At 40.5% G+C, this 22,283-nt stretch overlaps 1 protein-coding gene across 17 annotated transcripts in view; it reads right to left on the reverse strand.

Moving 5' to 3' along the window:
• The window catches only part of CDC42BPA (CDC42 binding protein kinase alpha), a 202,429-nt gene that overhangs the window by 142,359 nt on the left and 37,787 nt on the right, over positions 1-22,283 (reverse strand). The window lies entirely within an intron of this gene.

The following is a 22,283-nucleotide window of genomic DNA, read 5'->3' on the forward strand; positions in this document are numbered from 1 at the left end:
GAATTTTCCAAGAATTATCTGGACAACTTCTGTGAATGTCACAGACCCACAATGGCAGACACCTTCACTTTGTTCACCTAGGAAAGGGCCATTTTAGACCTCCATTTCCTGCTGCTATGTTGCTTGCGAGGAATGGTTCCTGGGTCTGGTAGCCATCATTTATAGAGTCTATAGAGCTGCAAAATTATAACACCCATGAAGCACTGCTGTAGGTTCATTTCAGACAGTTTTGTGAAAGGAAATGAAGGCCTAGAATCCAAAAAAGCTTGGAAGAAAAAAGCCTTTTTCTAGTTGAGCTAAATAAAGGTGTCTAGAGGAGTGGGTTTGAGGGATGAAACTCCCACAGTTGTGCTTGGGAAATTCTTAGAATTGGAGTCCAACAACAGCAGCAGAATTTTTAAAAGCAGAAAAGAAAAAAACATGTCCTTAACAGTCATTATACTTCTCTCATAAAATGCTCCACAGTTGATGGAATATAGCTAGAGCCTTCATTTATTTATTTATTCGATTTTTACCCTGCCCCTCTGGACAGCGTCTACTCAGGGCGACTTACATAGGTTAAAAGACATCAAAAAACATATATAAAATAAATTCTTGCAATTAATTTTAAACAACACATTTCCAAGATGGCAGAACTCAAGAAGAGGGAGAAAAAATCACTTAATTGGCTGGAGGGAAGGCCTGTTTAAATAACTAAGTTTTTAACTGGCTTTTGAAAAGCCCAGTGAGGGTGCCAGCCAAATTTCAGTAGGGAGTGTGTTCCACAGCCGAGGGGCCACCACCGAGAAGCCCCGGTTTCTTGTTTTTTTTCCTTCTGGGCCTCCCTTGGCGTCAGGCCCCTCAGCTGTCCCTGCTGGCTCTGTCGGGTGATTCGGGTAGAACTGGGTGGGAGAAGATGATCTGCCAAATATTGAGGTCCCAAACCGTTTAGGGCTTTATATGTAATCATTAACACTTTGAAGTCAATGCAGAAACGGATGGGCAACCAGTGCAAGGCAGCCAGAGTGGGGGAGATGTGTTGATATTTTCTCACCCCACTAAGAAGCCTGGCTGCCGCATTCTGGACCACCTGAAGTTTCCGCATCAGCCTCAAAGGCAGCCCCACGTAGAGTACATTATAATGGTCTAATCTTGAGATTACGAGTGCATGGACTAGTGAGGGTCCCCCCATCAAGATATGGTCGCAGCTGGGCAATCCGCTGTAGGTGAAAATAGGCGGAGCGGACCACAGACACCACCTGGGTTTCCATGGTAAGCGCCGGGTCCAGATGTATCCCCAAGTTGCGGACCTCATTCTTTGCAGCAAGGGCCCTTCCTCCAAAAGAAAGGGAGTCACCTATACCACTAATGGAAGGGCCACCCACCTTCAAGACATTCGTCTTCTCCGGGTTCAACCTCAACCCATTCGACTGCATCCATTTCAGTACTGTCTCCAGACAGCGCTGAAGGGAAAGAATGGCATCCACTGAGGTAGGTGAGAAGGAGATGTAGAGCTGCATGTCATCAGTGTACTGATGGCACAATGCCCCACACCCCCTGATGACCCCACCCAGAGGCCTCATGTAGATGTTAAACAGCATTGGGGAGATGATCGACACCTGCAGAACCCCACAACTGAGGCTCCATAGGGCTGAAATATTCTCCCCAAGCTGCATTCTCTGGGGACAGTCCTCCAAGAAGGAACGGAGCCAGGCAAGCACCGAGCCACCAATTCCCAACTCAGAGAGCCTCCCCAGGAGGGTACCATGGTCGATGGTATCAAAGGCCGCTGAGATATCGAGGAGGACCAACAAGGACATATTGCCCCCATCGGCCTCCCTCAACAGGTCATCCAACAGTGTGACCAGTGCCGTCTCTGTACCATAGCGCCTGAAGCCTGACTGAAACAGGTCCAGAGCGTTGGTTTCGTCCAAGACCGCCTGGAGCTGATCTCCCACCACCCTCTCAACCACTTTGCTAAGGAAAGAAACGTTGACGACGGGCCTATAATTTCCAGTGTCGTCCGCTGCCAAATTTAGTTTCTTCCTAATGGGCCTAATGAGTGTCTCCTGAAGAAACCCATTAATTATTGCAGTGGCCCATTCAGTTGTTACAGGCCTGACTGCTTTTATTAGCCAGGACGGGCAAGGGTCAAGAGAAGAGGTAGTGGCCCGACAGCGATCAAGCGCCTTGTCCACCAAATCTGGTGTCACAGGCTGAAAGGAGTCAAGAATTAACAGGCAAGGCGGAGCGCTGGACATCTCTGCTCGATCCATTTAAAAAAGGAGAAAGGTCACGGCGGATGGCCTCCACTTTTGATTTTTAAAATGCTGCAAATTGGTCAGGTGAGATGCTAGTGGGAGGTCTAGCATCGTCCAGAACGATTCCGGATAGATCGCGAACTATATGGAAAAGTTCCGCCTGCTGGTTGGAAGCTTCGCTTATCCAGTCAGCGATGTAAGGTCTTCTAGCAGCCTTTACCTTGGCCAGGTAACGGTTAGTTGCAATCCTGACAGCTATCGTATTATAACCCGTCGGTTCCCTTCTCCAGATGCACTCTAGCTGTCTCCTTATTCATTTTAGTTTTACTGTTCTGATCACAGAGGTCAAAGCATTTTTCAAATCCTCAAGTCCATTTAAAATGCTGTGATTTCCGGCCTACAAAGACAGATCCTCCTGAAAGCCATTCCTGCTTCAACAAAGAACAGAGTCTACTGTCTGTTTGTCAATCAACCAACTACATGTATACCTAGGACTAATTCAATTACTAGCTATGCCAATAGCTCTTTAATCCTGACACTTTGTAATATTCCAAAGTTTCCATAGCAATAGCAGAAAAACAAATATTATTAAAAGCAGATCAGTTTTAATATGTAGCTATTTTTAGAGACTGTGCTAAATTTAATTAGTTCTAGTATAAATAAATCTTTAATCATGTTTGGGATACTTTTCATAGCTAAGAAGAAGTCAATGCATACTATTATCCAACAGTTTCATAAAGACCAAGACAGTGAAAAAATAATGAATCCTCTTGCGAATAGTTCCTAATTGAAATATCAGGCAGTTTGCTAAGTCACCAATTTATCATAATTTACCTGTCATATAAAGATATGCAGACATCACAACAACAAAAATCACTAGCATAGAAGTGACAGTGACCCAAGCCACTCTGAAAAGATTTGGGTGCATTCAGACATTTAAAAAAAGCCAATACTGCTGAGAATTCTGTTTTATTCATAAATATACTGCTAATTGTCCCTGCTTGCCAACAAGAAACTAACGGCAAACTAGCTAAAAAATAGTAGAGGAACAAAAAAAAGTCCTGCTGCATCCAAAGCCAAACTCTAAGTTCTCTAACAAACCAAGAATGGGAAGCAAGCATCAAACCCTAGATTTGGACTGTTCGTTTGTTATGGGAATAAAACTCTAGGAGTTTGGCTTCAGACATAACAGGAAGTTTTACTTCATTAGTTTCTGGTTACCTTAGCTTATGGGAGAAAATGTAATGCAGAGCTTAAACATATTTAGAACTTTTTTTCATGGAAAGAGAGTAGAAAATGATACCTAGTTCGTTCCGTCTACTGTGACCCACTGGCTCAGATTACCAGAACTGACCAACCCAATGTAATCAGCCCCACCAGGTGCCAGTTGTCACTATCTGGTGGATAGTAGGACTATACAGCTTGCTTGATCTGGGATTATGTTGTGGGAGAATCAGAGCTAGGAGAAGCAGGGTAGATGATGGGAGGCTAGTAGAATTCACAGAAACAGGGTATGATAAATCTCAGAACAAACAGAAGGCTTAGCAAACAACTTCATAGAAGAACAAAGGAATTAATGCAAATAGAGATATTAAAAAATGTATACATAATAGAAGCTCCCACCATGTGCTTCTGACAAGCCTGGTAGCAACATCTTTCTAGTGAGGAGAATATTACTTTTGTTTACAGAGTCTTTATTTAATTTCCATGTTAATTTAAACCAAGGTGTGTTCCCCCAGCTTCTTAAAAGTGAATGCATCATCTTAATGAAAGAGAGAGACACCAAAGCTTTGGATTTTTGCATGTTTCCCTCTTTCCTCCACCTTTTGTCTGTCAAATAACCAGGGAATGTTTAATCAAACAGCATTGTGAGAGCTACTATAAGGATCAAATCGGAACATCCAGGGGGAGGTAATTTTGAGTCACAGAAGGGCCTGGACTGGTTGTAACCTAATGAAGAATATTACTTAATTCAGTACTTCTTTGAGGGTGAGATACTTGTGATAAACTCTGTGATTCCCTTCATCTTGTGCTGTCCATCTTTGCCTGTGGATCTTGTTTGCCTTTTATTCTATATATTATACACATTTTATTACCCACTAAAAACATTCCTCCTTGGGATTATTTTCTGGTTCTTACCACCTGATCACCTGGGGATTTCCCCTCTTTTCTCCTGTACTTTCTTAGATTATTTTTGCTGCCTGCTGCTGTGTGCCAGTAGTGGACTCATAGAGGAGAAGAGAGTTATCAGCATCACTATCATTTTAGAACTGCAGAGCTGGAAAGAACCCTACAGATAATCAATTCCAGCCCCTGTCAAGGAGGCCTAGTGATGAATCAAGTTCCCAATCTCTGGCTCTGCAGCCTGATACCTAAACCACTGAACTCTCCAGCACAGAAGATATCATTAGTGGGGGAAGAGAAATCAGACTATATTCTAGCCGTTTTTGGTGGGGATGCTTTGACTGTATTTTCATCTTCATTTGTTTCCTTGTTTTTCTTGGTTGGGGAAGAAATTGTAGTTTGTTTTTTATTTTTCCTCTCCCCCTGCCCATAGGTTTGGATTGTTTCTTCCCCTTGTTAAACTTATTTTTATAATTGTGCTATTTGGTCATCTTACAGTGGATTACTCATTGTAAACATCTTCTTAAGCAAAAACAAAAGGAAGAGTCCAAGAGTCTTAGTTTGGAAATCTCAGTTGAGCTTTTTAGTCTGATAGTCTTGTTTAAGCTGTCCAGGAATAAAGGCAAAAACAAAACAAAACAAAAAAGCAAAGCAAAACAAACAAGGAATGGAATAGAACAGAGGGTAGCAAGCCTGTACATAAACATACTTGAAAGGCATGCAGACAAATATATATCTACACAACTCTCAGAGATCTGTCTCCCAAACTTCTGTCTAGCAGAAGACAAAAAGCTCTGTAGTCTTCAGGAATGGATGATGGATAACAAAGTGTTAATTTAAACCAAGGTGTTCACCCCCCCCCCAGCCACAAACATTCTCTCTTGTAACAGTTATTAACTGTTTTTGATCTTTAGAATCATTCTTTACATACTTTGGATGAAAAACTGTGTCAACATATGTAACTGAAGCTCAAAACATACAGTATCTGGCATTTCCTGAGAAAAGAAAGGGCAGCCACAGAGTCCTGTCTTACAATGCCAGAGTCAGAAAAACAGTTTCATTCCCAGCTACATGCAAAAAAGTAGCATATTTCTAGCTAGATCAATTGCAGAACATCTAGATATCTCTGGCTATACAGTACTCTTATTCCAAATAAGCAACAAATGTAAAAGGAGAATAAGACTACACATTATTTTTCCTGTAAGAAACAAAAGAACGACATGGAAAACTAAGACACCTCAAGCAATAAGCTGTGCAATTATATAATTTTTTTTTTCTCAGAAAAGACCTTTTCAACTTATCACTAGACAGATATTAAAGCAATCATAATAACAAGCTTTCCTCTACAAGGTCAGTCCAGCATCTGCACCCAACAGAGTCCCAGGACACATCTTAACTTGAGATGGTAACACTGAAATAAAAAGGATGAGCCGTGTGGCATTTATAAAATACAAATAGGCAATGCTTTTTTATAGGTCACTAATAAAAAATAATGAAAATTAATAAACTGTATAAGCTTTCATGGGTAAATCCCACTTCTTCCCAGCAAATACCAAAAGTCCAAATGTTTGTGGCAAGATGGGATTTGCCAGGAGGTTATTCTTTGATGTAAAGTTCTTGGCAAGATGAATTTTGCCAGGCACGTTCATCTTGGATGTGGCCGGAAGTTGTTTTAAAGTTACCATTGAGACAGCTGTGGGTTGGATTTCACACTCCAGTTCTTCAGACAAAGGGGCACAGGCCATGCATGCACACGGAAACTTCATCTCCATTTGGGTCTTCTTTGAAACAGACATGTTTCCGCTTGGCCTGGAAAGTAGGGGTGGGACAGAAAACCCATGTCTTTCCTCCGGGAACTGGGTAGAATTTAGTAAACATTAGGTATAGCCAATTGGGATCAGATTAAAGTAAAAAGAAGTAAACTAAAGTTTTAAAAAGGCACGTGGTGGCACTGCAGGTTAAACTGCTGAGCCACTGGGCTTTCGATCAAAAGGATGGCAGTTCAAATCCACGCAACAGGTTGAGCTCCTGTGGCTTGTCCCAGCTCCTGACATCCTAGCACTTCAAAAGCATGCAAATGTGAGTAGATGAATAGGTATCACTTCAGTGGGAAGGCAACACTGTTCCATGTCTAGTCATGCCTAGTGATTGCAGTCCGGCTCTGCTGGTGTTGAGAGTCCATGTGCCTTCTTGTTGGTACATGAGGGGGGTGGTTTTCTGCCCCACCCCTGCTTTCCTGCAATCTGTCACCTGCTTCTTGACTCACTTCACACATGCTTGGTTTCCAAATATTTGGACACAGACTGATTTACCATGCATGGGGCAGGAAATATACTTCAAATCCCTCAGCTCCTATAAATGATTTTAGGAACCAAGATAAAACAAATTGTTTTCTTCTTCTTTAAGACTGATGATGAAAGCTTTCTTTGTGGTGACATAAATATAGGGCTGTGTGCTACAGAAAAGAAATATGGCACTGTTAGGAACAAGGATACTGATCTTACCCTTCCCAAGAAATGCTTGGTTAAGAGAGATAAGAGATGGAAAGCAAGGTTTCATCTACAAAAGCTGATGAAAAAAATTCAAAAGTTTAATTTTGAATCTTCTGTCCCTATCCCTTCTTTTTGGTCACAACTTTTTAGAACATAACCTATAGAAAGGGATGTGTTGTTTTTATTCGCTGCATCTATGCTGGTCCAGGAGCAGTCGGATAAAAATGTTTTAAATAAATAATAAGAAATAACAGCATTCCAAAAACCTGTTACCGGCACTGTTTTCCATATCCACCCACAAGTTATTGTGTTCATACTACGTATGATGAAGCCATCTCTAACTGCATAACAAAAGCACTCACAGAGAGGAGATATCTAGTCAACAATTCCTGGATTCTGATACCGGAGATTCTTCCATGTCCAAGGAATGTTATGTCAGATAGATATAAAGAGAATCAGTGCATAAACCAAGCTAAAATAAAAAAAATCTCTTATTTGACAGAATCCTGTATATCTTTCAGGGTGGACAAAAAACAATGTGTTTTCCCCCCAAAATTAAATTGATTTAAATAATGTTTTAGATTAAAACATCCACTGGTAAAGATATATAGGCATATGTACACACAGAGAGAGACACACAGAGTGTGCATTCAGATGTGTCTACGAAAATATAGGGATATGTTTATGGTAGCAAAACTATAAGATGCCTACCTAAAATATAATGTAGTAAAATTTGTGTAGTAAAACAAACTGTAGTTTTTTAAGTGTGAAAATCACAATTGAAGATACAAGCTATTTGGTACTGTCTGAGTCACATGGAAACATAAGTGATGGCAGCAGAATTGTCCCTCAGATTACCTTTGGGTGATCTTTCAGAACAGGAGATGAAATACTGCTGTTTTAAGCAAGAGGTTAGCAGTGGAGAAACTGAATAAATACTGGGATACGGAGGTTATGCTACCCTATACTTGGGAAAGAACAGATCCTTTCTTTCTTTCTCCTAGAATGCCAATGGCCACAGGAAAACATTTTTTTTTGCGGGTCAGGTTTCTCCAGCCTGGTGTCCTCCAGATATTTCAGCAAAGAGGCTTGCTACTACCTCTGCTAGGAAGTTTCAGTGATAAACAACTCTTTTTCTGTTCACTCTCCTCAAAATCTCAGTATATTCACGTACATCAAGCTTATACACTTTAGATACTAATCATAGTCTTGAAATGTCAGTAGAATAACACTTCTTCATATGGTGAGCTATCCTGAAGAACACATCACAAATGTATAAAGAAAGAAAACTGTATTACACTAGGGCCCCTCAGACATCTATGAATGATGCAGAACTTCTTTTATCTGTTTCATCACTGTAAAATTCAGTCATTTCTATATTCAAAAATAGTGTACAATGGGGAAAAAGACAAACAAAAAGGAATGTACTGTATTGCATCTTAAGGGTAATAAGGAAATTTGTGGAAAATCCAGGAACCTACAGTTTGTATGTTGTTCTTATGCTGTCAATAACTTAGAAATCTTCTTTTTACATGGATCAAAGAGTAGACAAAAAATAGGTTTCTCACATCAAATCCTTTCTCAATGCCTCCAGATACCTTGCCATTCAGCTCCACCACTCCAAGCAAGCCAAAATAACAATATCACAGAATCACAGAACTGAAGTGCTGAAAGGGACCTGAAAAGTCACCGTGTCCAACCCCCTGCCAAAGCAGGGAGTCCTCAGTTAAAATATTCTTGAGAGTTGATCATCTAACCTCTCTTTCAAAATCTCCAGTGAAGCAGAGTCCACCACCATCCAAGTCAATTCATTTCAACAGCTCTTATTGTCAAGCATTTCTTCTTAATCTTTAGACAAAATCTAATATTTCATAATTCAACCCCACTGCTTTGAGTCCTACCCTTTGGAGCTACAGAAAACTAGCTTGCTCCATTTTCTGTAAGAGACAGAACATATTTTATTGATTCTGCACCTCTGAAAATTATATGGGGTGGAACCTACCTTCTACCAAACTCTGTTTCCCCCCCCCCCAAAAAAACCAGGGGGTGAGCTCCCCATGATCACCTGTTGTCAGAAATGCAGCTTCCCAAACAACTCAGCTTCATGCAAGTCAATAGAGACAATGATCTACTGGATTGTGTACTGAGAGAAAAAAGCTGTTTTTTCTTTTGTTGTTTCTGTCAAGAGCTGCACCATGTACAGTACAAAAGAGCAGATAGGCTGCCACAATTTTATGAGCGGCAAAGCCCTACAGTAACCATTGCCCTCATGCCAGCCCATTTCTGACCATGTGTACAGTACTCATTAAACAAATATGCCCATAGTCCTAAAATGTTTTGTGGAAGAAATAGCAGTCATTTAAGACTTGCAGATTACACAACCATATTACTGGCAAAAATCCGGAATTACCTTTAACAACTTCTGATGAAAGTGAAAGTAGAAAGTGCACAGCAAGACTACAGTTGAACATTAAAAAGGTAAAAATCATGACTCCATAAGAACTACATGACTTTTATGTTGACAATGAATACATTGCAGTGCCTTTAAAAGGTCCTCAGAGTTATCAGTCATTTAATTTATATATTTTTATTATTTATATGCCCCTTTTCTCCCCATTGGGGAACCAAGGTGGCTCACAATCAAAACTATATCATTATCAACAGTTTTAAAACACCATAGAAATTATATTTTAAAATAATTAAAAATGTATCAGTACTAAAGCCAAGATTAAAAACAATTACAAAAACATTTTAAAATCTCTGAATTTAATAGATACAGCACTCCTCAGATCTCCACTTCTTGCTTAAAAGCCTGCCTGAAAAGGAAGGCCTTTACCTCATGTCCAGGGAGAAGGAGGGAAGGAGCAACTGGCTTTTCAAGACAGCAAATTCCAAAGCCTGGGAGCAACCACTAAGAAAGCTCTCTCACGTTCCTCACCAAATCTTGGGAAGTTGGTAAAGCCAAGAGAAAGGGCTCCTCGGTAGAACTTAAAAACCAGGAAGATTCATTTGGGGTGATATGATCCTTCAAACTGCCTGGGCCCAAGTACAGTGGGGTCTTGACTTGAGAACTTAATCCGTATTGGAAGGCGGTTCTCAAGTCAAAAAGTCTGTAGGTCAAGTCTCCATTGACCTACAGTGCACTGAAAACCGATTAATCCCGTAACAGGCCGTTTTTGTTCCATTTTGGTTTTTTTCTGGTCTGCAAGTCAATTCTCAGGCTGCAAGTCAAACCTAAATTTTGCGACTAGAGAAGTCTGTAACTCAAAAAGTCTGTAAGTCAAGCCGTCTGTAAGTCAAGGGTCCACTGTAGTGTAGGTAATAACCAACACTTTGAATTGGGTCTGGAAACAGACTGATAGCCTGTGAAGCTGTTGTAATAAGGAGTTATATGCTCCCTGTGACCAGCAGCAGTCTGGCTGAAGAATTCCCAGCTTGCCTGTTACAATCAATAGGTTTCACATACAGTGGTGCCTCGCTTAACAGGCGCTCCGTTTAGCAATGAAACCGCATAGCAACGAAGTTTTTGTGATCGCATTGCGATGTTTCCTATGCGGTTTTTTTGCTTTGCGATGATCGGTTCCCTGTTTCGCTTACCAATCATCACAAAATGATTTTTAAACAGCTGATCGCAGTTCCAAAATGGCCGCCGGGTAAAAAAATGGCCGCCTGCTGTGTTTAGGGACGGATTCCTCACATAAGAGGCAGCGAAAATGGCTGCCATATGGAGGATCTTCGCTTTAAGGTGAGTTTTAAGCCCATAGGAACACATTAAACAGGTTTTAATGCATTTCTATGGACTTTTAAAAATTGCATAGCGACGAAATCGCTTAGCAGCAATTTTTGCTGCACGGATTAACGTCACTATATGAGGCACCACTGTACTTATCTCTGACAGAATCCTGGCCTTTTGCAGTCGGCCATTTCCTACTGTTTTAGATAATTTTTCAAAGGTAGGGAAAGAAAAAGATACTAAAAAGTAACAAGGAAATTTGTGGGAGCTTTCTCCTTTTTTGAACACAGATAGAGCAGAGACATCCAGCGCTCCGCCTTGCCTGATGAGACGTGATCTCTTTCAGCCTGTGACGCCAGATATGGTGGACAAAGCACTTGACCACTGTCCTGCCACCACCTCCTCCCTTGACCCTTGCAGCCAGGCCTATAAAAATCAAATGGGTCACGATAATAATTAATGGGTCTCTCCAGGAGGGCAAGGTTTCCCTTGCCCTCAAGGAGACACTCATTAGGCCCATAAGGAAGAAACCAAGTTTGGCGGTAGACAACATTGGCAATTATAGGCCCGCCACCAATGTTTCTTTCCTCAGCAAAGTAGTAGAGAGGGTGGTGGCTGACCAGTTCCAGACTCTTTTGGATGAAACCAATGCCCTGGATCCATTCCAGTCGGGCTTCAGGCTGTGCCATGGTATGGAAACGGCACTGGTCGCCCTGTTTGATGACCTGCGGAGGGAGGCCGACAGGGGCAAAATGTCTTTGTTGGCCCTCCTCGATACCTCAGCCGCCTGAGATACCGTTGACCATGGTATCCTGGGGAGGCTCTCTGAGTTGGAAACTGGTGGTCTGGTGCTTGCCTGCCTCTGATCCTTCTTGGAGGACTATCCTCAGAGAGTACAGCTTGGGGAGTGTGTTTCAGTCCTGTGGAATCTCAATTGTGGGATTCCGCAGGGCTCGATTATCTCCCTAATGTTGTTTAATATCTATATGAGGCCGCTGGGCGGAGTCATCAGGGGGTGTGGGGCTTTGTGCTATCAATACACTGATGATACCCAGCTCAACATCTCCTTTTCTCCAACCACAGTGGATGCCGTCCCATCCCTTCAGCGCTGCCTGGAGGCTGTACAGCAATGGATGCAGGAGAATGGACTGAGCCTGAACCCGGACAAGATGGAGGTCCTGAGGGTGGGTGGCCCCTCCATCGGTGGTTTGGGAAACTCCCTCTCTTTTTGGGGGAGTTACTCTCACCATGAAGAGTGAGGTTCTCAGCTTGAGGGTCCATCTGGATCCGGCACTCACCATGGAAACCTTGGTAGCGTCAGTGGTCCACTCCACCTATTTCCATCTGTGGTGGATTGCCCAGCTGCATCCCTATCTTGTTTTTGGGGCACTCATCACTCTGGTCCATCTGCTTGTAGTCTCGAAATTAGACTACTGTACTGTAATGCATTCTACATGGGGCTACCTTTGAGATTGACGTGGAAGCTTCAAATGGTGCAGAATGCGGAAGCCAGACTTCTCAATGGGGTGAGAAAATATCAGCATATTTCTCCCACTCTGGCTGCTTTGCATTGGCTGCCCCTTTGTTTCTGCATTGATTTCAAAGTGTTAATGATGACATATAAAGCCCTAAATGGTTTAGGACCTCGATATCTAGAGGACTGCCTCCTCCCACCTAGATCTACCTGAATCACTCGTTCTAGCCAGGAAAGGTGGCCAGAGAGAAAGAACAAGAAACCGGGCCTTCTCGGCAGTGGCCCCTCACCTCTGGAAGAGTCTGCACCCAGAGATCTGTCTGGCTGTCTCGCTGGGGTGTTTTTAAGAACAAACTTAAGACCTGGCTCTTTGGGCAGGTTTTCCCTCCTGTCATCACTTGAATATTTTTCCTATCTTGAACTATATTACTACTATTTTTAATTTTATTATATTGTTTTTATTTTTTCGATTATTGTTAGCCACCCAGAGTAGATTTCAGTCTAGATGGGTGAGGTATAAATTTAATAAATAAATACATAAATACAGTGGTGCCTCGCTTAACGAGCGCACCATTTAACAACAAATGCGCATAGCGATGAGGTTTTTGCGATCGCAAAAGCGATCGCATAACAATATTTTCAATGGGTAAACATTGCTTTGCGATGATCGGTAAGCGTTTCGCTTACCAATTATCGCATAACGATGTTTTAAAAACAGCTGATCGGTGGCTCCAAAATGGCCACCAGGTAAACAAAACCGCCACCCGCAGTGTTTTCGCACCCTTTCCTTGCTTACCAGGCCATGAAAATGGCGGCCGTATGGAGGATTTCCGCATAGCGGTGAGTTTTTTCCCCATAGGAACGCATTAAATGTGTTTTAATGCGTTTCTATGGGTTTTTTTCCCTGCATAGCGAGGAATCCGGATAGCGATGATTTTTTCGGAACGGATTATCGTTGCTATGCGGGGCACCACTGTACATAAATACATAAATGTGGATTTTTAAAAAACAGTAATGAAAATCAGTAACAACTAGTTTATACACTATAGGTAAAGATAACGGTTCTCCTTGACATTTAGTCCAGTCGTGTCTGACTCGAGGGGGCAGTACTCATCCCCGTTTCCAAGCCATAGAGATAGCGTTTGTCCAAAGACAGTTTCTGTGGTTACGTAGTGGTGACTAGACACGAAACGCCGTTATCTTCCCACCGTGATGGTAACAATTTGTCTACTCACATTTCCATGCTTTCAAACTGCTAGGTTTGCAGGAGCTGGGACAAGTTACAGGAGTTCACTCCGTCACGTGGATTCGATCATACGACTGCTGGTCTTCTGACCTTTAAGCACAGAGGCTTCTGTGGTTTAGCCTGCAGCGCCACCACATCCCTTATAAACTATAAGTAACCATTATTCATTTCTGAAAGTAACTGTTATTATATCTTCTGGTAATTCTCTCTCTCTCTCTCTCTCTCTCTCTCTCTCTCTCTCTGATTGTGTGTGTGTGTGTGTGTATGTATATGTATGTATGTATGTATGTATATGTATATGTGTGTGTGTGTGTGTGTATATATATATATATATATATATATATATATATATATATATATATATATATATATATATATATAAGAGAGAGAGAGAGAAAACATATGACAAATTATCCCACTGAAATAAAAGGCTTAAAAGCTTTGAACCAACTGTTTACAGCTCAAAGCATTTCAATTCTTCTTTTTTATCAATTTCCATAAACACATAATATTTGTTTTCAAGAGCCTGGTGGCACAGTAGTTAAACTGCTGTACTGCAGCCAAAAGTGTGCACACGACCTGGGGTTCAATCCCAGGTAGCCAGCTCAAGGCTGACTCATCCTTCTATCCTTCCAATGTCCTAAAATAAGTACCCATCTCTGGAGGGGGGGAGGAATGTGTAGCCTGCATAATTAACTTGTAAACCACCGAGAGAGTGCTTTAAGCGTGATGGGGAGGTATATAAGCAGTACACTTTTGCTTTTTGCTTTATTAAAACAAAACTCTTTTGAAGAAACATTTAAACTGCATTTTTCCACTCCATAATAAGAACAGAAAAATAATTTAATCCAGTTGGGTAACATATTTTGTACAACTTCAGTACTAAGTATGTGACTCTATACCCCACAATTTAAGCTAACAGGGCCATTTTCATATGACAGACTTTGAACAACCTTGAGGATGACCTGGGCTAATACAACAGGATCTCTACACCTATGCAATTTTCTCTTCTTTAAATACATGGTAATAGTTAACAGTTATGATTTCAAAATACAGTACATACTCATTGAGGAAAGTTTCAAGAGATGCAGTCAAAAGTCTGTAAATTCCACAGCTAAATTTGTCCTTATATCGGCTAAATTTTTACAGCCCAGTGGCAGCTTGCTTTCAAATATAAAAGCTCAGACAGATATTTTGCTGTGCAGTCTCAGATGTGGGGAGTTAAATTCCCCAGAGTACCTTGTGGACAAAAAGCCAGCCTGTGTAGCCTTGGGTAGGTTGCACAATCCCAGAGTGCAGAAGAGAATGGTATACTACTTCTGAGTACTCTCTATCTATGCAAGAGATATCCCCATCATTCTGGAAATGTTATACAAAAAAAATCCTCTGAGGAGAAAAAATGAAAAATACATTTTAAGCACAGGTCTCTATTTCAGCTCTTCACTCACTATCTGAAATTATGTTTCTAACTGAAAACTATTTTTTTAAAAAAAATATTTGGCTTAATCTTAGCTTTAAGATTTGCCTGCATCCCTATCAAATGGCAGCTAGAGATAAATGTGTTATTGATTGATTGAATGATTTAAAATATTTTTACCCCACCCTTCTCCTTAAAAAGCATGGCTTACATAATTCAAGAAGACGATATTTAAAGTTGAAAACAGGAACTATACAAATACTGAAAATGATTTTTTTAAAAAAAACACACAATAAAAGAGAGTAAACAAACACCAAAAATACATTAAAATAGTAAGGCACAACCATCAATTTAAAACCCCACTCAGGCAGGCAGTCGTTAAGAGAAAGCTTGCCTGAAGAGAAAGAAAGGCAGCAAAGATAGGGACAGCCTAGCCTCCTGTGGGAGGGAGTTCCAAAGTCTGGTTGCAGTAACAGAGAAGGCCCTCTCCTGTGTCCCCACCAAACACCTGTGAAGGTGATGGGACTGAGAGAAAAGCCTCTCCTGATGATCCTAACACCCGAGCAGGCTCATACAGAGAGCCCTAGTTCTTGAGATAGCTTGGAACCAAGCTGATCAGCACTTTATAGTTTAGAACCAGCACTTTGTACTGTTCCTGGAAATGGACTGGCAGCCAGTGAAGCTGCTCTAACAGAAGATTATGTGATCCTTGTGACTAGATGCAGTTAGTAATCTAGCTGCCGTGTTTTGGGCCTGCTGAAGTTTCCAAATACTGTACTTTCCAGGGGCAGCCCCACATAGAGCGCATTACAGTAATCCAGCCGGGATGTACTCAAGGCATGTGTCCCCATTGCCAGACCAGACCTCTCCAAGTCTGCTGAACAGTAAAGCCAGTCCTTGCTCCATTACTTTCCTAAGTAAAAGTACAACAAAAGGAACACCTCAGAAGAGCACCAACAGAAGCTAGGATGAAAAACAGAGACAACAGTTGCTTGCTAGAGACAGAGCAGAAGCACTGGTTTCTGCCAATATATTCAGCCACCACTGGATAAACAATAGGAAGAATATGCACATAAATAATGTACTCATCTGAAAGCTGGCTTAGTTCCAGTTAGTAAACACTCTGGCACTCTCTAAGTGACTCACCCATCATGGAAAAACTGGGCGAAAGGAAATTACAGTATTCAATTGCAATATTCAATTCTCAGATTTGTGTGAGCAAATGTTAGTTGTTCTGGGACAAATATGGGTGTTCCTTGTGTAAACTGGAGAAACTTTTCCATATAAGAACAGTTGATAACTTCAATGGCCAAATTAGCTCATAGTCAAAGCACCATCTTTCTCTACTAAAAATATTCCATATTTTAAAAAAGAGTCCCATTTTAAAATTGAATATTACATAAAAACAGACTTCTTGATCATTCACTTATATATTCAATGTGTTTTTTTCTATGTCATTACCTCTCTGGTAGTTCAGGATTATGATCACATAGGAAAAAGAAAGGCAGGATCAAAAACCTAATAAAATAATATCACACCTCAGCCAGTTCCAACTCACAACAGCTTATTATATATAGATACAGCAACTAAGCAGCACTAATAACTGTATGGCATTGAACCATATTAGTCCATCTGAAAACAAAAGAATTTCTACGGCCAGACAGATGCTTTTAAAAACGCCATGTTCTTACTGGTTTGATTAACTGAAAGAAGAATGATTCCCCCCATGTCATTAGTGGTCATGATCACACTGGATAAGATACCTTGAAAACGATCAGTTTAGGTCACAGTTCTGTCTTCTAGACACAGAAAGCTACAGTATATACAAATATAATTACTTCCATCCCAATAGTTTAGATGTGATGGCTAAAATCTTGCGGGTATAACTACACTTGCAAAAAGTTGACAATATCATCAGGGTGATTTTTGGAAATAAAACACTTCCTACACGTATCTAATATTACCCAAATATTAATGATTAATGTGTTAATCATTAATTCAGCTCCAAGTGATTTCATAATTATTTATTTCAAACAGTAAATAACCAATCAGTCATACTTTTTCTGATATAACTAGAAAACTAAACCAAAAAGTTATTATTTTAAAAATGAAACCATTGTCTGGATTGTAAATATTAAGGTTATAACAATCATCAAGAATGAGCCTTTGAGTCTTACTGATAGTGTGGTTGTTGTGGGTTTTTCGGGCTCTTTGGCCGTGTTCTGGAGGTTGTTCTTCCTAACGTTTCACCAGTCTCTGTGGCCAGCATCTTCAGAGGACAGCACTCTGTGCTCTGGTGTAGTGCACTCCTAAAGCCAACTACACCAGAGCACAGAGTGCTGTCCTCTGAAGATGCCAGCCACACTGGCGAAACGTTAGGAAGAACAACCTTCAGAACACGGCCAAAGAGCCTGAAAAATCCACAACAACCATTAGATCCCGGCCGTGAAAGCCTTCGCGAATAAACGTACTGATAGTGATTTTAATAACGATTATTAAATTTACTAGTCATTTCTCCCTTTAGTATGGAAAGCTGTATATCCTAGCAGAAATTGTAGGAAATCTTTAGATCCTTTGGCGCTACTGCATGTTTAATACTAGGAAATATATTGGAAAAGAGGAGTCTAATTAAGTTTATGGAGTCCGTACTACCTTCTGTGGAAGGAAAGGGTAAAGACAAAGTAGCCTCTATCCTATGAAGTTCATGAGAGGTAAAAGGTGAGAAAAACCACAAGACATTACACCAAAAATAAGGAAAGAGAAGCTGCATATGTTGTTAAATTTTTGGTCATGGTTGTAGTAGAATGGAACAGGATGGAGCTGAAATAAAAATGTTATCTTGACTACTGGAAGGTTAGTATTTTATGCTGTTTGAAATATTGAAAAACCCTACCTGCAGCCTGTGGACAAACAACAATCAAGACCGCAACTAAAATTTATCTTGTTCTAGTAAGTTGAGTTTCACTGCACATTTGTCATCATGAAAAAAATTAACTTGCCAGCCTCTAAAAACCCATGGGAACATCAAGCAGAGAAGGTGTCAAAAAATGACAATGTCAAGATCTTGTGGGATTTTCAAATCCAAACTGATAGACATCTTGAACATAACACCCCAGACATAGTAGTAATAGAACGAAGAAATGTTTGGACCATTGACACTGGAATTCCAGGGGATGCCAGAGTTGAAAATAAAGAATTGGAAATACTACCAAAATACAGAGATTTTGCAATTGAAACATCTACTTCTGGATGAAACATACTTCAGTGTTCCCTCTAATCATCAGGGATTTGGGAATAACATGAAAATTTTTTCACAAAGTATTATAAGCAGTTGCAGGTCTCAGAAATAACACCACTAGAAGGAGGGAGAAGGCAATTATTAGGAAAAGCATATACTATGCTGTTATTAACAAACATTTAGGTTTTTGGTTAAAACTTGTATCTGTTATATAATACCAGTCAATGTTTTGATAATTTTGATTGACTATGTCTGGTATTTTTAAACAATAATTACATGCCACCAAATAAATGCAGTTCATGTGGCTTTTGAAAGCTTGCCTATTAAGAATAAGAGCAGCCATGCTGGATCAGGCCATGGGACCATCTAGTCCAGCTTCCTGTATCTCACAGTGGCCCCGCAAAATGAATCTGGGAGCACACAAGACAACTAGATATCTGTCTCCTGATAGCCCTTACCCTGTATCTGGCATTTTGAGGTACCTCCCTTTAAAGCCTGGAGATTAAACATCCCTATCTTGGCTTGTAACCCATGATGGACTTTTCTTCCAGAAATTTGTCCAAACCCCTTTTATAGGCATCTTGGCCAGATGCCATCACCACATCCTGTGGTGAGGAGTTCCACAGACTAACAACATGCTGGGTAAAGGAAATTTTCTTTGGTCTGTTTTCACTTTCCCAACACTCAATTGGAGTGTATGTCCCCTGGTTCTAGTATTGTGTGAGAGGGAAAAGAGCTTCCCTCTATCCACTTTATCCACCCCCTGCATACTTTTATATGTCTCAATCAGGTCCCTCCCCACACCTTTTCTCTACACTAAAGAGCCCCAAACACTGTGGTCTTTCCTCATAAGGGAGGTGCCCCAGCCCATTATAATTTTAGTCACTCTCTTCTGCACCTTTTCCAGTTCCACTATGTATTTTCTGAGGTGTGGTGACCAGAACTGTATGCAATACTCCAGGTGTGGCTTTACCATTGTTTTGTACAATGGCATATAATGCTGGCTGTTTTATTTTCAATCCCCTTTTTAATGATACCTAGCATGAAATTTTGACCAAACTCCAGGAGGCACTGGAAGACAGGAGGGCCTGACATGCTCTGGTCCATGGGGCCACGAAGAGTTGGACACAACAACTAAACAACAAAAGCATGGAATTGACCTTCTTCACTGCTGGACACTGGGTTGACACTTTCATCAAGCTGTCCACCTGCACACCAAGATTGGTTAAACATGGGCATTTACTCCAATACCTATTTTATTCTTGGCCTGCCTGCTATGTCATGACTGATCACATCTTGATAGTGGAAGATTTCATATCATCAGACTTGAAACCTCCCACATTAAAGATCTGAGTAAAAGCAATTCCAAAGTAATTTCTTGAGTTCTGGTTATGTGACATACAAGACAAACGAGGGCCCTCGAACAAAATGTTTCAACACATCTTCACCCTCACTCTGTAACAAGAATGTTTCTGCCCATATTTTCAGATAGATCAAGCCATAAACATATTGTTAAGGGTTAGGGAACTCGTGCAAAGCACTCACATTTTCTTCATTACCAGTTTCTAGCTCCTTAATTGATTGAACTTCTGCAAATGCTTGAGTTCCCTAAGGATATCCTTTTGTTTGTTAATGGCTCTAATTTGACGCCAGTCCTGTTGGCATTCATCATCTGAGTCAGGTGTTAGAGGAGGTGATAAGGAATCATGTTGTCATAATCCAATAAAGCCTACAAGGTAATAATCCTTTAGGCCTTTTACAGTTTCTGTCCTCAAATTAACAAGTAAACCTGCTCATATTGTTGTCTCAGCAGATTCACTACAGTGGTTTTATTTTTGTTTTGTTTTTGTTAAAGAATGCATCTTGCTCTGTTTATTATATCCTTACATAGGCTGGACAGCTCCAGGAATTAAGGTATCTAGCTGTGGAGCTAGAGGCTGCGAGTTTGATTCCCCAGCTGGAGAAGAGTCAGCCTGTGTTGCCTTAGGCAAGTAGCATGGTCTCAGAGTGCCTCTGGAGGAAGGGAATGGTGAACTACTTCTGGGTAATATCTACCTAGAAAACCCTGAAACTTGACAACACATAACTGTTATCCCAACATACTCCCCCAAATATCCAAGCACAATATGGTTATAACTATTGACATATTAATCAGAAAATATCTGTTTCATCCATTCATTTACTCCCCCCCCCTTCCTGGCAAGAAATGAATGAAAACTATGAATTTTAACAAAAATGTAGTACATTTATGACATAACTATTTTTTCCTGAAAAGGGGACAGCTTGTTTGAAAAGAAAAAGGAAGCAATGTTGAAATTCTTTGACTAGTTGACATAAAATTAGTATTATGGAATCCAAACAATAATATTAATATATTTGGAGAATCTACAGTTTACAGCTAACCTGCAAAATTTTTGACAACCTATTTCTTTGCTCAAGTAAGAATTGTGGACATTTCCAAAAGCTACCTTTCGTTCTATGACCCCCTTATGGCAAGACAAATGCCTTTTAAGATAGGGGTTGGTAACATGCAGCCTCTGGGCTGCATTCAGGTTGCCAGAGCAATTTTTGCAGTCTACACAGCCACCAGAGAGGCCCCCAAAAGAAAATAAAAATAATTAGTTTCAAGCCTTGGGGCTTCTATGAGTCTAAGATCTGGGGAAGCATTCTCAGACCATCCATTCTTCAAAACAAAACTGGAAGTGGCTATCTGGACACTACAAGATTTCACTTTTTTCAGGCTGAAACGAGACCTTTCTGGGCTTGAAGCAGCCTGTAGCAGGGGTTGGGGCAAAAATCTGGCTGCCAAGCCCACTAAAGTTGACCATCACCAGCACTTCAGGAATTTAAAGTGGCTAATGCATAGAGTTAGTTTCTCCATGGGTAGCATCCTAGACAAATAACTTCAATAGTTAGATAACATGATGTTCCCAATTATCAAGGGTAAGCAACTGTGTGCAAGTCAGAGAACAGTTTTCCAGTCACTTTCTTATAACTCTGCATTCATTTTAGTCTTCTGTAGCTGCTGGCTAAGAAAAATTGAATGTCACAATACCAGCAGGCAGTTGCTGTGTACATGACTTCAGAAGAAGTACATATAGCACAAGGTCAGCATAACCAAGAAATGTAACAGCTTGCTACAGACACTAAAAGATTGGTTGTAACACAGCAAAAACAGATAATAAGTAATGACGATTTCCAACCCAGTCAAAATCTTGGAAATACTGTCCCCAAATGACTGGCAAAACAATGCTGTATCTTTGTAGGACTATATATGGTACTAGATGAAAAACTGGTGTATGTTCATGGGATGCCAAATTCAGATTAATTACAGAGCCCTAGGTCAAGAACAGCTGCAGAGTCTTACAAAAAGGGCGCTGCATACCAAAATTGGAAAAACACAACTTCCGTACATCTCTTAAAGAATGTAATGATTCATATCTCTGCTTTTAATATAACAAATTTCCTGTTCACAATGTTTGACACATCCATATTTAAATATGCAAAATTTGTAAGATAACAGAAATACAATTTTGCTTTTAAAAATAAACAGTGACCTTTCACAACAGAGCTGTAAATGTCTAACAACTACACTTAGTTCAAAAAGTGACTTCTGGAGGTGAACTGCCACTCCTAAATCCATCACTGTCCCTGGCTAAGATGATCTTGAACTTGGTGTTTAAAATTTCTAAGATGACTGTTCTGAGGGACACCAACATCCATGCGAAGGCCACTGCAACCAGTGGCTCAGAACTTTATGGTCACCATGGAAAAAATTGGGCTGCCTCAAATTATTAGACCAGTACATGTAGCAAGACTCTCTCTTAATTTCTCCACCAGCTTAGAGAACACTGAAGTGAATCATTTAACACCTACTACTTCTCATATCAGATTCACTTTCTGCTGAGGTATAACACTCACAGCTAATTTTCCCCTCTGGAAGAGCTGAGAACCCATTGCACTAATACACTGCAGGCACTCACACATTTTAATAAATTCCAGATAATGCTAAAGAACTTTCCAGCTATTATAATTTGCACTCCTAAGGAACCCCTCATCACTTTGTGGAACGCAGTGATATTGTATACAGTGGAGCCATAATAACTCCCAAGCATCTCCTCATCCTGTTGAGGAGAGTCAATTCAGCTCCTTACTATGCATTTCAACCAAGAACAATAAAGCATACTCAAAGACTTGGATAAGATCTTTTAGTATATCTGGATTAACAAATAAAATTTTGTTATCAAGCCTTCTCTGTAACAAGGATGAAGAAACAGCTGATCTCTAACAACACTGCACCCTTCACAAATAATTTGGGG

Source organism: Pogona vitticeps, chromosome 1 (assembly GCF_051106095.1).
Source record: "Pogona vitticeps strain Pit_001003342236 chromosome 1, PviZW2.1, whole genome shotgun sequence".
Lineage (NCBI taxonomy): Eukaryota > Metazoa > Chordata > Lepidosauria > Squamata > Agamidae > Pogona > Pogona vitticeps.